The sequence below is a fragment of the Ailuropoda melanoleuca genome, chromosome 11 (assembly GCF_002007445.2).
Source record: "Ailuropoda melanoleuca isolate Jingjing chromosome 11, ASM200744v2, whole genome shotgun sequence".
In the NCBI taxonomy this organism is placed as follows: Eukaryota; Metazoa; Chordata; class Mammalia; order Carnivora; family Ursidae; genus Ailuropoda; species Ailuropoda melanoleuca.
Genome location: NC_048228.1, coordinates 15,975,548 through 15,991,482, shown reverse-complemented (window position 1 = coordinate 15,991,482; position 15,935 = coordinate 15,975,548). Strand labels below are relative to the sequence as shown.

The 15,935-nt window shown below is 36.0% G+C and overlaps 1 long non-coding RNA gene across 2 annotated transcripts in view; it reads left to right on the top strand.

The window, feature by feature from the left end:
• Window positions 1-6,585: 6,585 nt before the first annotated feature.
• The window catches only part of LOC117804374, a 42,395-nt gene continuing 33,045 nt past the window's right edge, over window positions 6,586-15,935 (top strand). The window contains exons 1-2 of one of the 2 annotated variants that reach the window (XR_004628730.1): window positions 6,586-6,858; window positions 7,278-8,077. This is a non-coding gene — a long non-coding RNA (uncharacterized LOC117804374). Of the gene's footprint in view, window positions 8,078-15,935 lie in introns of both variants that reach the window. The other variant, XR_004628729.1, reaches the window with a different exon arrangement.

Below are 15,935 nucleotides of genomic sequence, written 5' to 3'. Positions count from 1 at the left end.
AAATAAATAAAAAAAAAATTAAAAAAAAAATAAATAAATATTATAAATAACTTAAGACTATTCTACTGAGAAACTTTCATTGCTTTATTTTTCCTTGAAGCAATAGCATTACAAGAAAAACTATACTTAGAGGCTCATTGTACCTCAATAACATCTTTTGATAGAAGTATTTGTCAGTTTTATGCAAACCTATTGTTCTGGTTTGCTTCATCCCTCCTCTTTTACTATCAAAACTGTTTCCTTCTTTCCTTCTCCCCTCCCCTCTCCTCCCTCTTCCTTCCCTTCCTTTCTTCCTTCCTTCCTTCTCTTTCAGATTTCACCCATTTATTAGAGAGAGAGCAAAAATTAAGAAAACAATCCCACTTACAATTGCTCCAAAAATAATGTATTGTATTATACCACAAATATATCTTATCCCAAAAATAATATATAACATAGAAGATAATATTATAAGATAATAAGACATAGAATATAAGATATATAAGATAATATATTATTTTTGGTACATTTTTTTTAAAGATTTTATTTATTTATTTGACAGAGATAGAGACAGCCAGCGAGAGAGGGAACACAAGCAGGGGGAGTGGGAGAGGAAGAAGCAGGCTCACAGCAGAGGAGCCTGACGTGGGGCTCGATCCCATAACGCCGGGATCACACCCTGAGCCGAAGGCAGACGCTTAACCGCTGTGCCACCCAGGCGCCCCTATTTTTGGTACATTTGTAAATGGGATTGTTTTCTTAATTTTTCTTTCTGCTGTTTCATAATTGGTGTATAAAACTACAACAGATTTCTGTACATTGATTTTTGTATCCTGCAACTTTTTTTTTAATCAGTTCTAGTAGTTTCTTGGTAGAATCTTTCAGGTTTTATACATAGAGTATCATGTCACCTGCAAATAGTGAAAGTTTTACTTCTTCCTTACCAATTCTGATGCCTTTTCTTTCTTTTGTTGTCTGACTGCTGTGGCTAGGACTTCCAGAACTATGTTGAATAAATGTGAGAGTGGACATCCTTGACTTGTTCCTGATCTTAGGGGAAAAGAGTACTTTTTCCCCCATGAAACATGATGTTAGCTGTGGGTTTTTCAAGCATGGGCTTTATTATGTTACATTCCCTCTTAACCTACTTTGTTTAGGGCTTTTATCATGAATGGATGTTGTACTGTGTCAGATCCTTTTTCCTCATCCACTGAAATGATCATACGGTTTTTATCCTTTTATTGATGTAATATGTTGATTTATGAATATTGAACCACCCTTGCACCCCAGGAATCAATCTCATCTGATCGTGGTGAACTATTTCTTTAATGTACTGCTGAATTCAGTTTACTAGTATTTTGTTGAGTATTTCTACATCTGTGTTCATCAGGGATATCAGTCTGTAGTTCTCTTTTTTAGTGGTGTCTTTATCTGGTTTTGGTACCAGGGTAATGCTGGCTTCATGGAATGAATTTGGAAGTTTTCCTTCCTCTTTCATTTTTTTTTTTTTGAATAGTTTGAGAAGAACAGGTATTAGCTCTTCTTTAAATGTTTGGTAGAACTAATCTGTGAAGCCATCTGGTCCTAGACTTTTGTTTGCTGGGAGTTTTTTGACTACTGACTTAATTTCTTTGCTGGTTATCAGTTTGTTGAAATTTTCTATTCCTGTGTCAGTTTTGGTAGTTTATATGTTTCTAGGAATTTATTTCTTTTAGGTTATCTAATTTATTGGCATATAGTTTTTCATAATATTCTATGATTCTATTTCTGTGGTATGGGTTGTTATTTTTCCTCTCATTTGTGATTTTTGATTTTTTTTCTTCATATATCTAGAGTTTTATTAATTTTATTGATTTTTTTCAAAGAACCACCTCCTTGGTTTCGTTGTTCTATTATTTTTTTAGTTTCTGTATCATTTATTTCTGCTCTAATCTTGACTGTAATCAAGGAGTCCGCAAAGGAGTGTTTTCTCTAGGTGCTCTAGGGAGGAGTCCGTTCTTTGCTTCTTCCAGCTTCTGGTGACTTGGCATCTTGACACTAGTGGCTGCATCACTCCAATCTCAGTCTTTGTGGTCATATTGCCTTGTCTTCTGTGTCTTCTTTTCTGTGTGAAATCTCCCTCTGTTACTCTTATGAGAACACATCTGATTGCATTTTTCAAGATAATGTCCACAGCTCAAGATCCTGAATTATATCTTTTACCATATAATCCATAGATACCAGGAACTAGGGCCTGATATTTGGGGAAGAGGGTGCATTTTCAGCATACCACAAAAGGGCTCCCTTTTAACCTGGCCAAAATTTTCTTAAAGGTACATGTAAGACATATCTTATCCACTTGTTCTTTACTACTAATTTCACAGTTGGCAGATATGCATTGCTATCTGAAGATTCATTCTGTACACTCCTGCTTCCTATTTTTTACCCATCACTGCCATATCCTTCTATTAATATTTTGCCTGTCTAAATCTTCTTGGTCTTTACCATTATTCAACAACAGAACTAGCACATGTGCATATTAATAGAGTGGTCAAAGTAGCAGAAATAAAGGTTATACATGGTCCCCAAAGTATAGATTTCCACTTATCAGGTTCAATCTTGCCACAGACACTTCTGAATATCCAACCCGTCTGCAACAAAGATCAATGCTGAGAAAGTGACAGGACAGTACTACTTGCATAGACAAAAAATCCACTTGGCAATAAATTGAATACCTTGGGCATTTTCCATCATAGGAGATTCAGTATTTTATTCCCACAAGGACCAATACCTGTTCTGAATCTGGATTTGCATTTTTAATCCACAAAGACTCAACTACAATCTATCTATGGGCTTATGAAATACCCAGTCCATAAGCATGAAATTCCACACAACAGAGCATCTGACTTGATCCAGTTGACTGTGAAAGAGATACAGAATGGTCCACTGCACAGTAACTAGAGTACACATTCAATAAATATTAGCTAAATTAATAAATTTAGTTATATGTTTTGTATTCATATAAGGTAATGGTGTGAAAAATGTTTTTGGCATAGATACTAATAATAATAGCTAACATTTATTGAGTCCAGGCTTTATAATCATTATGTCATTTATTCTCAAACTATCAAAAATGGCTCCCCAATTTATAAATGATGAAAATCAGACACAAATAGATTATATCAATTCCTTAATTCACACAGTTACTAAGTAGAAGAATAGGTTCATAATACAAATGGTTTGACTCTAGGGCCTTTCCTTTTCCATCACTTTATTTAGAAAAAAAACATGATAAGCTTTTACCAGGTAGAAATGCAGATCACAAAGTAATATAATGTATGCATTTTGTGGTGAATAATCTCAGTTTGAAGATATTCTTTGAAAATTCAAGCTGCATCATGACATTAGGAAAAATTATAAATAGTAGTGATGTTCCTAACATCAGAAGAAATGGAATCTTTAAATGACAATGAAAATTTGAACAATATATAATTACAAAAGAAGTAATTTAAAGTTTTAGGAATTTAGCCCAAGTACCTTAGTCTTAGACTGATACTCTGTACAGGTAAACTTTATTAAAGAAGTTTTCACTTCAGCATAATTTTCAAACTAAAATTATTTAATGCAGCAGAGAAAAAAAAATTACATTGTTTCCAATTTGGCAATTGCACTTTTGACAAAGACTAAAGATGACCTAAAATTTTTCGAATAATTATTTTGTCTTATATTCTGTCAACTAGCATATATTTATTAAACATTTAGATTTTTCTAAACACAGCGGCAAAGATTATCTTTCATAAATAGTTATGAACATAATTAGTAAAAAGTTTGGTTAATATAGTTTTTTCTTAGGGTTATTTCAGAACCTTTAAAATATGTGAGTGTATGCAAACAAATACATGCACATACAAGAATATTTATAAATGCAGTCTAAGAAACATTGCTATAGAAGGAACATTGCTATTCCTTGTAGTGTATTCATGGATACTAAAAATCGTTTTATGAAGTTGTGTCTGTACTGGCTTTTCAGGATTAAAAGGCCAAAATGCATTATAATGTAATTAAAACATTAAGTTAAGCAAAATCCTTTCATATGAAGGGAAAAAAATCTCTATTAAGTATATTTCACATAAATCCTGGGTGCTTCCTAGCCCTTTCCTATAGTCAGTGCTCTACTATATGAGGATAGTTTATTTTCTCATTCAGCCTAGACTTTTTCTGCCAGTATTTTAGAATAATTTTCAGCATAGTTTACTCATCTCCCCTCAGATTTTCTCAGACCGTCCTTTCTCAGTACAGATACATTTGACGGCAATCAAGCTGGCCGTTTCGCAGCAAGGTCGCTGACTACCCTGTGGGCAGGTGCCTTGTCAACAGTACACAGGTGATCCAGGACTGCCCACCCTTCAGAGATTTCTGTCAGCACCCCATTACAAAACTTCTTTGTCATCCAGTGACCTCAGGCCCTCACTCTCCAATGGGCTCAGAATCTTAGGCTTAGTGAGGTTTCTTTGAGTTTGACCCTTTCTTTTTTACTCTCCATCAGCCCTAGAGGTAGTGGTTGTCCCTTACATTAATTGTCTTTTTTATTCCTTTGTTTCCTTTACCTCTCCATAGTAAATTCCCTTTTACTAGTTAATTCTCACCTTAGTTTTTGTTGTTCTTCCTATTGTTGTTGTGTTTTCTGACCCCTACCTGGACACTAATACAAAATGGAATACAATTACTCGAAAGTGAAGATTTCTTCACTACTTCCATTTCTAGCCAAGTGTTTAAAGGACAATTTTATCAGTGAGATTTCATCAGTGAGATCCATTTGTTGGTCCTAAGAGCAAAAATTATTAACTGGCCTTATAAGAAGAAGGATCTGTGGGTTTAACCATCATCTATAAAACGTACTTTCTGTCATTGCTACAACCTGCCCAGCGATGCCTTCTGCCATGTCATTTATGAAGTATTGTTTAGTACTGTCCTTGATACCAATATTTCAGATTGACTGAAAGTCTGTTTCAAATCTGTTTTAATGTCAGTAGAAAACAAAATTGAATTCAAGATGGATGGGAGGTAAGCCTTTCCCTTAAGTGATGAAATCGGGGATTGGGTAAAGGTATGTGGGGAAAAGGGCAGCACCAAAGATTCTGTACCACCTTGTCACTCAGGTGCAGACCAGTTTGGGGACAATGTACACAGGGATTTTTGCTATGACAGAATATATGCATTCCATGTAAACTTCGCATTCTGCAAAATCTTAAATACTCAGGGCTTATTAGAGTAATAAGGTTGAGCCAGGGCACTTGAAACTACAGTATAATTCTGTAACAGGAATTCCCACATACAACAACAAGAACAACAACAACAAGAAACAAAAACCTTGGGACATTGATAAGTAACCTCATTACCAAAGGCAGGTAGCTCATTATTTTATTACATAAAATTACATTACACCCCCCAAATTTTATTACATAAAATTACACCCCCCAAAATTGAAATTAAAGTGAAAATACTGGCATGCTGACTCTGAGATAATGTGGGTGTAACGGGACCTCCAAGCATTAGGGGAGGTACAACATGCCAGGAACCTAGAACTGTGTAAGGTGCAGAATTTACATCTTTATGAAAGAACAATTTGCAAGCACTTCCTTTATCATTAAAGCAACAATAAAAAAGTAAAGCCAGTAGCATTCCTCCCTGGGCAGTAACCATGCTTATTCCTTTCTTGCTGAAAATTATCATTCTATTTATGATATTCTGGCTGTCTTTACCACAGAAAATAGTTCATATTGGGACACCTGGTGGCTCGGTTGGTTAAGTGTCTGCTTTTGGCTCAGGTCATGATCGCAGGGTCCTGGGATCAGTCCCAAGGGCTCCTTGTTCAGCAGGAAGCCTGCTTCCTCTTCCTGCCGCTCCCCCTGCCTGTGCTCACTCTCTCGCTCACGGACAAATAAATAAAATCTTAAAAAAAAATAGTTCATACTCCAACATATGTCCATTTTATTGTACATAATTTTCCCATTTTCCAATCACTGCTAAGTTGTTTTAGGAACATGTGTTGTAGCAGAATGTAATGCATATGAAAGTTGAATACCTGAAAGTTGATTTCCTCAAAATTCTTTGCTCAGTTAGCTTTATGGGTTTGTGTTACTACTAGACATCTGCTTATCTCAGTTGGAAGTCTGATGATTTATACCATTGATCATTATATCTCTTTTTGTACTCTGATGGGAGTACTCATGGTAAAAATATAAATGCAAAGTCTGATATATAAAGCAATGTGCTCTTACGGGTAGACCAAATTATATTACCAACAATGTTTGTCTAATTGTAAAGATCAGAGACAAAATGGAATTTCAATTTTTATAAATGTTGTATCCCATTTTATCCAGTCTGTCATGATGAATTCTATAGATTAGAATTCTTTCTTGTATTGTTTTGAATTAGAAATCCAAACTTCTAGAACAGAATATTTATAAACTAGAAAATTATATATGTGAATTATTTTCCCAAATTAAGGAATAAAATGTTATATACATTATTATTAATTTTTTTTTTTAGATTTTATTTGAGAGAGAGCGAGCATGAGCAGGGGAGGGGCAGAGGGAAAAGCAGACCCCTGCTCAATGGGGAGCCCAATGTGAGGCTCAATCCCAGGACCCTGAGATCATGACTTGAGCTGAAGGCAGAGGCTTAACTGTTCTACCCAGGCACACATACATATTCTTTCTTAACGATTTTATTTATTTTTTAGAGAAAGAGAGAGTGCAAGCCAGGATGCGGGCAGAAGCAGAGGAATGAGGGGAAGAATTTCAAGCAAACCTGATCTGGTGCTTAATCCCATGACCCTGAGATCATGACATGAACAAAAACCAAGAGTTAAGACACTTAACTGAATGAGCCACCCAGGTGCCCCAAGTATATACATTATTTATAAGAGAAAATATTTGATATACTAGTTACTTTAAGCATATTTTAGTTACTTTTAAAATAATAGACAAGGGGATATCTGAAGTATTGCTCTTAGATTTTATAATCTTTGACAATCCGTAGCATATACCAGAATGACCTAATTATGTCCGGGATTAAAGAATCCTACATTCATCATAAAAATTCAATCTTTATAATAAAATAATACTGCTAATAAGCTCGTTAAAGTTGGCATTTACAAATAAAATTCTATTAGACGATTGTGATTCCAGGATTGCAATATATGTTGATAATTAGTTCTTTAGAAAACATTTTTATCATTGAGATTTTTTTAAATGTGATATCAAATTTTGTTGTTATTGTCAACTGATCCTTTATTGAAATATTTTTGTTTGTAGGTCTTAACTAGCTGGGCATTCTACTGCACCATTCTTGATATTATCCATGAAGTCATGATGGTGGCTCCCATCAACATTGCAGCCCTCACACCGGGCAGTCGCTGGGGTCTCTTTAATGGTTCCGGAGAGCCTTCTGGCTAAAGATTGGTGCTACATCTGTCAGGCAATGTGACAGTTTCACCAAAAGTGGTATTTCCGTTGTGCTTAATGTTTCTCTGCTTCTTTTTGGCTCTTGGCAATTCCTTGAGGGCTTTGATAATCAGAGCAAAAGCAGAGGTACCACTTAAATTTGGGCCTGTCTGTTCTGAATGGTCAGTTTCACTGTAATCCTTAGACCCTTGCCATCACTGGTTGCCTTGGTGATGTCATCACCAACCTTTTTTGGAGACAGGCCCAGGGGGCTGATCCTCATGGCCAGGGCAGATATGCACTGACTTCCCAACCCCATGTACCTCAGATATAGGACTTTTAACTCTTTGGGGTAGAATTTAGGTGGCATGGTGGAGGCAGATGGTGTTGGATGAACCTGGATTCTGGAGAACCAAAGAGAGCCGTACCTGGGCCTTCTCTAAATCAAAGCCAAAAGACTCAGTATCCGATAATTTCTGAATGCAAATTAATACTGGTGAACAGTTGCTATCTACAAACATATTGTTTTTTACCACTAGTACAGAAATAGCTATATAAAAATGATATTTGCAAGACATATTATCTATAAAATGTTTAATAAAACCTCTTACTGAACAAACTCTTGCAGGTAACTAGAAGAGGACATATCAGAGGATATCCCCAGACTAAAGGTAAGACAGTTAATTACAACTCAGGAAGCACACTGACTGAATTCAAATTTCAGCTCCCCTCATTCCTAAGACAACTTATATATAACATTCAATTTTCTTATCTGCAACTGAGGATAGTAATAATACCTACCTCCTGTGGCTATTGTGAAGTTTAAATGAATACATACAGTGTCTGACTTAGAGTATAAACCTCAATAAATGTTAGTTATTATTGCTATTATTTTCAATGGAATCATATTTTTAAAAATTACAATAGAGGCATTATATGAGGTGATAACTCTTAATTTTTGTAATTATATTGAATGTCAGGGCTGAATCTTAGTGATGCATAGTAATTCTGTTATTTCCATTGAGGATTCCAATTTTAATTATATAACTTTGGTTGTATCCTTCCGTTATTAAACACAAATGTTTGCATTTAAGTAATATAAAAAAGATACAAGCACAAAATATCAAATTTTTTAGTGTTCCTGGGGGAGTGTCTCTCAGGTTCCCAGGCTAAGACTAGACTGATTAGTTAATTCAAACCAACAATAAAGTCCCTTGCTCACTTTTTAATAGGATTGTTGTTAATGAGTTACAGTTCTTTATATGTTTTTGATAGTAATCCTTTATCAGATGTATGCTTTGCAAATATTTCCTTCTATTCTGTGGGCTACCCTTTTTGTTCTATTGGTCGTGTACTTTGATTCACAAAGGTTTTTAATTTTAATGTGGTACAAGTTATTTATTTTTGTTCTTTTGCTCATACTTTAGCTGTCATTTCCAAGAAATCATTGCCAAACCAAATGCTATGAAGCTTTTCCTGTTTTCTGCTAAAAGTTTTATAATTTTAGTTGCATTTGTCTCCAATTCATTTCAGTTATTTTTTTTTAATGTGTTTTTAAGAGTCCAAGTTCATTTCTTTGCCTGTGGACATCCAGTTTTCTTACAACCATTTGTTGAAAACATCCTTTCATCAATGAATGGGCTTGAAATTCTTGTAAAAAATCATTCTCCCATACATTTGAGGGTTTCTCAGCTCTCTATTCTAGTGGTGTATAGGCCTGTGTTTATGTCAGTAATACTACAAAAATATAGAAATAAAAATAGTGGAAGTTTTGGAGTCACCAAGTGTTAAGACTTCCAACTTTGTTCTTTGTCAAGACTGTTTTGGCTATTTTATGTCCCTTAAGATTCCGTATAAATTTTAGAATGAATTTCTATTTCTACAAAGAAATATCATTAGGATTTATAAGGACTTTGTTAAATTAACATGCATTAAGTAGAGCCCCAGGTGGGGTGTCAGATGATGAGCACAGTTCAACAAAGATCACAAAGGAAAGTAAAATAGAGAAGTTTATTTCTCATAGGTCTTGGAACAGGAACACAGCAGGCCTTGAGGGGTCACAGGCGGAAGTAAAGCCTGAGTGCAGGGGCAGGACCTGGAGAATATGATTTTATTAGCATTCACAGGGGGAGTGTTTCTAGGGTTTCCTGGACTAAAGCTGGATTGGTCAATTCAAACCAAAAATAATGGCTGGTTAGTAAACTCAGAGGTGGTCTTATTTTAAGGGGCACTCAGCAGAAAGGAGCTGGGAGACAAGAGATATCATCACCAGAGGTGTTGAGGGAGTTGTATCAGGGACATAAACTTTCTTGTAACTCTCTGGGCTGTTATCTAGGGCATGCACTTGGGAGATGGTCTTGTGTCCGTTCAGTTAGCCACTTAGCAAACATAATGGATGGATTCTGAGGAAGCAAAATTATGGAGTAGTTTAAACTCTAAATAGGATTTTGACAGCAATTGCATTGACTCTGCAGATTTCTTTGCATAATATTGACATCTTGACAGTATTGTTTTAATCCATGAAAACAAGGGTGTCCTTCCATTTATTTGTGTCATCTTTAGCTTCTTCCAGCTGTATTATGTAGGTTTTAATATACAAATCTTTTCATCTCCTTTGTTAAGTTCATTCCTAAGCATTCTTTTTGATGCTGTTGTAAATAAAATTATTTAATTTCCTTTTTGGACTGTTCACTAGTATCAGCTGTAGATTTTTCTTCTATAGACTATTATGTTGTGGTACATTCCTTCTATTCCCGGTTTGTTGAGTGCTTTTATCATGAAAGTGTGTTAAATTAATATGATTTTTAAAGGAGCTAATAATTGTAAAATTGATCTTAAAGATATTAAAAATGTTATGTCATTTCTTTCTCTAGAAAAATTCAAAGTAAAACTTGCTACATTTATTGAAGCTGCAAATAGTAAGAAGAAATATGTTCTTAGACAATATTCAGGCAAGGAATATTTAAAAATGGAAAAGTCTGAGCAAATTGAAAGTTGACTGGTAAGAATAGGAATGTCAACTTCCTAGGTACTGTATTAGTAATACAGATTTATTATGTGATCAGAGATTTCTCTTAATTGTATACATTTATATTACAGATTTCATGTATTCTATATAAATATTAAAATAACACAGCATCTATGACCATGAAACAGAATAATTTATATTTAATACTTTCCTTTATGTCAATATTTACTAATAACATTTAAAAATATGTTCAGAAATTACTCTTAAGTAATTATTTAATAACTTTGTGTATTTTATTAAATTCATTTTATAATTCAGATTATCTTGTAAGAAAAATTTTATTTTATTGACTAAAATGTACATATATGGACTAAAACTCATTATCAGAAGGGTATTGAATTTTTTTTCACCTAATAGTAATTGATATTAGTCGATATTTCAAATATAAAAAACTGTTGCTTCTAAAAATTGAACAGCCTCGTTTTCTCTATTATAGTGACTGAAACTAAGACAGTCAAATATATTGCTTAATACAGAGTAAATGGCAATATTCTTCAAATATAGCTTTATAGTTACATAGCACTAGCAAGATCTCAAGAATTGGAGTTTTTATACTTAAATATTTTTCTGTGATGAAATTAATGGTATTTAATTAGCAAACAAAATACGCATGTACAGGTTGAGGTGGGGCTGTATGAAGGAAAGACAAGGCCATGGCAGAAATGATCCTAATACTTTTGATAGCTTGGATGATGGAAATTTACCCGGTAATAATCAAAATAACAATGAAAGTTAAACACCAACATAAATTGAGGCTATTTCAAAATAATATTATAAGAAATGCAAAAGTTACCTTAGAATTATTTGGTGTATTTTTAACCTTTCTTTTCAAAACTAAAAATAATTTCTATTTATGAAATATAAAATTACTGCTACTAGGCATTGGTCAAAATGTGTCAATTAAGATGTAGCATTTGGGTGAGCTTTCTGTTAGCTTAAAATTGTGTCTTAAATATCACTGACAGGAAATAATTAGTTTAGAGATCTTCCTCTCTAAAGAAGGGAAGGAAGATCTTTACTAAATGTTAAAAATCAACATAAGTGACAGATGCTATGACAGGCACCTAAAATAAAAGAAAGCAAATGCCAGATGATTTAGATTGATAATTGCCAAATATGTGGCAACACTGAAAACTTTTGAGGGAACAATCCCCCAAAAAGAGGGTCAAACACACGTTATACTTTAAACTTACCATGATTAATTTTGTACTGCTATTGAGCAATTAGTTCTTTTGCTTTTTACTCTCCCCTTCTTGACAACTATTTCATACCTTCTGTCTCTTCAAACTTCCACCCTTTCTCTGTGCACCTTAATTTACAACCTTGCTCATACTTCACTGAAAAAAATATAGTAATTAGAAGGGAACTCCACATATTCTCAGCACTCAATGATGCACCAGCTAGTATCCATAACTATTTTCTGCTTTCACATCTGCTACAATATGTTAACTGTTCATGTTCCTATATCAGTCAGGTCCTTTCAAATATATATAATATTTATAATACATATATTTATAAATACATATATTTATAAATATATATTATATATGTGTATATATTATTTATATTATATATATTTATATTATAAAAATTCATTCTTTTTCTTTTACTGAAGGTCATCAGTCTCACAAATCTTGTTACTTTTCTACATCATTTATTTTCCTCTTTACTGAATCATTTCCATTAGCATACAAAGACATGTTGGTTCTACCAATTTAATAACACTTACCTGATTTCATTTATCTTCTAGATACCACCCCTTTTCTCTCTGCCCCCACTCGATTAAAAATTCTTGAAAGTACGGGCTCTACCTGATGTCTGCAGTGCTTCTTTTTATGTTCTCTTGTCTAATCCAGCTTTATCCACATGGTTTCACCAAAACTGTTCCTGTAAAGTTCATCAAAGACCATAATATGCCACATAAATCAACCCACTCATTTATACACTTTCCCCATTTTACTTCTAGCACACCACAGTGTTCTGTCTCAACTTTTCAGTTTCTCCCCAACCTATCATGATTGGAAAATTCCAGAGTTTAATAGTCATTCTTTCTTCTCTTTTTTCACCTTTTCCTCTGGAGATTTCATCCTTCCTCTAAGATTTAAATGTCATATTTGTGTTGATTTCCCCAAAGTTGTATCTCCAAGCCCTGGCCTATCTTCTGACTTCTAAAATTTTATACCACAAAACATGTTCAGCATAGAAACTTGGAAGAACAATTAACATCTCAAAATTAACGTGTCTAAAGCTGAATTTCTTATGTTACACCATCCTGACCTCAAACTCACTCAATCTGTAGTTTTCCCCTTCAAAAGCAATGATAACGTTACCTTCCCAGTTTCTCGGTTGCAAAACTTGAAACCATTCTGTATACCACTCTTCCTCCCAACACATATATGAATTATTTTAAAGGTTCACATATCACCTCAACTGTGATATCTTACTCTATGCCAAATGGATTTATGTCAACAGCTTTTTAACTGGTGTTTCAGATTCCATCCTATTCTTCACACTCATAGCAAGAATTATTCTTATAAAATGCAAATCATTGTACATCTCTGTTCCAAATTTCCCAGTGGTTTCCTGTTTCCCTCAGGACAAAGACTAAATCCACATGGTTGAATACTATCTATCTTTAAGCCCTCTCTAACCTTATCTCCTTCCTCTCTTCCAGAGTCCTTCTACCATAGCAACACTGATTCTGCTGATTCTAGTTCCATGTAATCTTTGTTCTGTTTCCTCCACCTGGAATGTTCTTCCTCCATATAATCTTTTCTCCAGCTTCACCTCCTTGACCTTGTACACAAATACCACTTTCTTTATGATGCCAACTCAACTACCTTGGATTTTACTCTCTCAACTCACTCGATGCTATTTACTCTAATTTATCCATAACATTTATAAACTTATAGTTTGTTATGTAACAAATGATTTTAAATTTATTATATACTGTATTATTTATTACACTTTTACTCTCTGCCTTTCCAGAATGTTGAACACAGAGATCACTTGAAGTTTTTTTCACTAATAGATTCTAAGTGTACAGAAGAGTGCTTGCACGTTCACAAATAGTGTATGTATGAAAAGTAAATAACTGAGTTTATATAATATGGAAATGTATTCACCTGTTACATTATAAAGAATATTCAAACACATATAAAAAGAATGTGATAAAAAATAAGTACTTGTATTAGACATTTTAAACTTCATCACATAACACAGTGGGCCATTGTGAATGCCTAAGGGGTTGCTGTTGGTTGTAGTGGTGAGGCAATACTTATAAAAGAAGGAAAATAGAATAAAATTTCTTTTTAATTTTAAATATTTTAACATTGTGGTGTCAAGTTAAACTGAGCTCGGTGTTCTTATATTTAATCATTTTTGGATTTTGAGTAATAAAATCAGTTTATCATTAAGAGATATTAAGAAGTATGATATCAAGAGTTAAGATGGTGGAGGAGTAGGGGACCCCTTTTTTCAGCCGGTCCCCTGAGTCGAGCTGGATAGGTACCAGGCCAGGCAGAACATTCACGGAATCAACCTGAGACACAGGAAGATACATCTGGATCTCTACAAATGAACATCTCCAGCGCTGAGTATTGAGTTACGAAGCGGGGAGCCGTGAAACCGCGCACAGATATCGGAAGATAAACGGAAGAGGGAGGGAGCTGCTGCATTCGGGTGCCGGGAAGCGGTAGCCACCTGCACAGGGGAGCGGGCGACTCATGGACGGCACCCTCGAGAAAACAGACTGAGACCCTGAGCCAGGAGCGAGCGCCACCAGACTTCTCACAGAACTCCGGTGCACTCACTGGATCCAGACTGAGACCGGGAGCTCTGGGAACGCAGGGGGCCGCTGGCGGTGTTAGAAACACAAAGGACAGAGACGCGCCAGCCCTGGAAGTGAGGGCTGGGACGCCGGGTGTGGGGCGCACATCCCGGGATGCTGCAGGGTTGAGCAGCACCAACAGAAACAGACTTAAAGTGGCCAGAACATCAGTGGAGAACAGTCCACGATCCCTCTGTTCTGAGACAGAGGCTGAGATTCGGCCGCTGCTGCTCTGACTCTCAGAAGAGGCACAACAGACCTCCAGGGAAAGCTGCCAGAGAACAAAAGCCTGGAAATACTGGCTCACAGTGTGCCCATCCCCATCCCCCCTTGTAGGGGACAGGGAGTCTCTACCCAAACAGGGTTGCCTGAGTATTGGCGTGGCAGGCCCCTCCCCCAGAAGGCAGGATAAAAAATCAAGAAGCCCACATCCCAGGGCACCTGGGTGGCGCTGTCATTAAGCGCCTGTCTTCAGCTCAGGGCGTGATCCCAGTGTTCCGGAAAGGAGTCCCTCATCGGACTCCTCCACTGGGAGCCTGCTTCTTCCTCCCTCACTACCCTGCTTGTGTTCCCTCTCTCGCTGGTTGTCTCTCTGCCAAATAAATAAATAAAATCTTTAAAGAAGAAGCCCACATCCCTAAGATCCCTATAAAACAAGGGCGCACGGCCTGGGTACCAGTCAATTGTTTGGGCTCTGGACATCCCCACAACCTCTCCTCATCAGAATGATGAGAAGGAGAAGTGCCCCCCAGCAAAAAAAAGACAATGAGTCTGTGGCCTCTGCCACAGAACTAATGGACATGGCTGTAACCAAATTATCAGAAATGGAATTCAGAGTAACAATAGTCAAGATGATGTGTAGACTTGAAAAAAGTATTAATGAAAATGTTAATGAGAATATAGAATCTCTAATGGTGGAAATGAGAGCGAATCTGGCAGAAATTAAAAATTCTATGAGCCAAATGCAGTCAAAACTAGAGGCTCTGACGGCCAGGGTCACCGAGGCAGAGGAACGCGTTAGCGAATTGGAGGATGGGTTAGTAGAAGAAAAAACGAAAATAGAAGCTGGTCTTAAAAAAATCCACGCCCACGAATGTAGGTTACAGGAGATTACTGACACAATGAAACGATCCAATGTCAGAATCATCGGCATCCCCGAGGGGGTGGAGAAAAACAGAGGTCTAGAAGAGATATTTGAACAAATTGTAGCTGAAAACTTCCCTAATCTAGCAAGGGAAACAAGCATTCGTGTCCAAGAGGCAGAGAGGACCCCATCCAAGCTCAACCAGGACAAACCTACGCCACGGCATGTCATAGTGCAATTCGCAAATATTAGATCCAAGGATACAGTATTGAAAGCGGCCAGGGCAAAGAAATTTCTCACGTACCAAGGCAAAGGTATCAGGATTACGTCAGACCTGTCTACAGAGACCTGGAATGAGAGAAAGGCTTGGGGGGGCATTTTTAAAGCTCTTTCAGAGAAAAACATGCAGCCAAGGATCCTTTATCCAGCAAAGCTGTCATTCAGAATGGATGGAGAAATAAAGATGTTCCAGAATCGCCAGTCATTAACCAATTTTGTAACCACGAAACCAGCCCTGCAGGAGATATTAAGGGGGGTTCTATAAAGGTAAAAAGGCCCCAAGAGTGATACAGAGCAGCAAGTCACAAC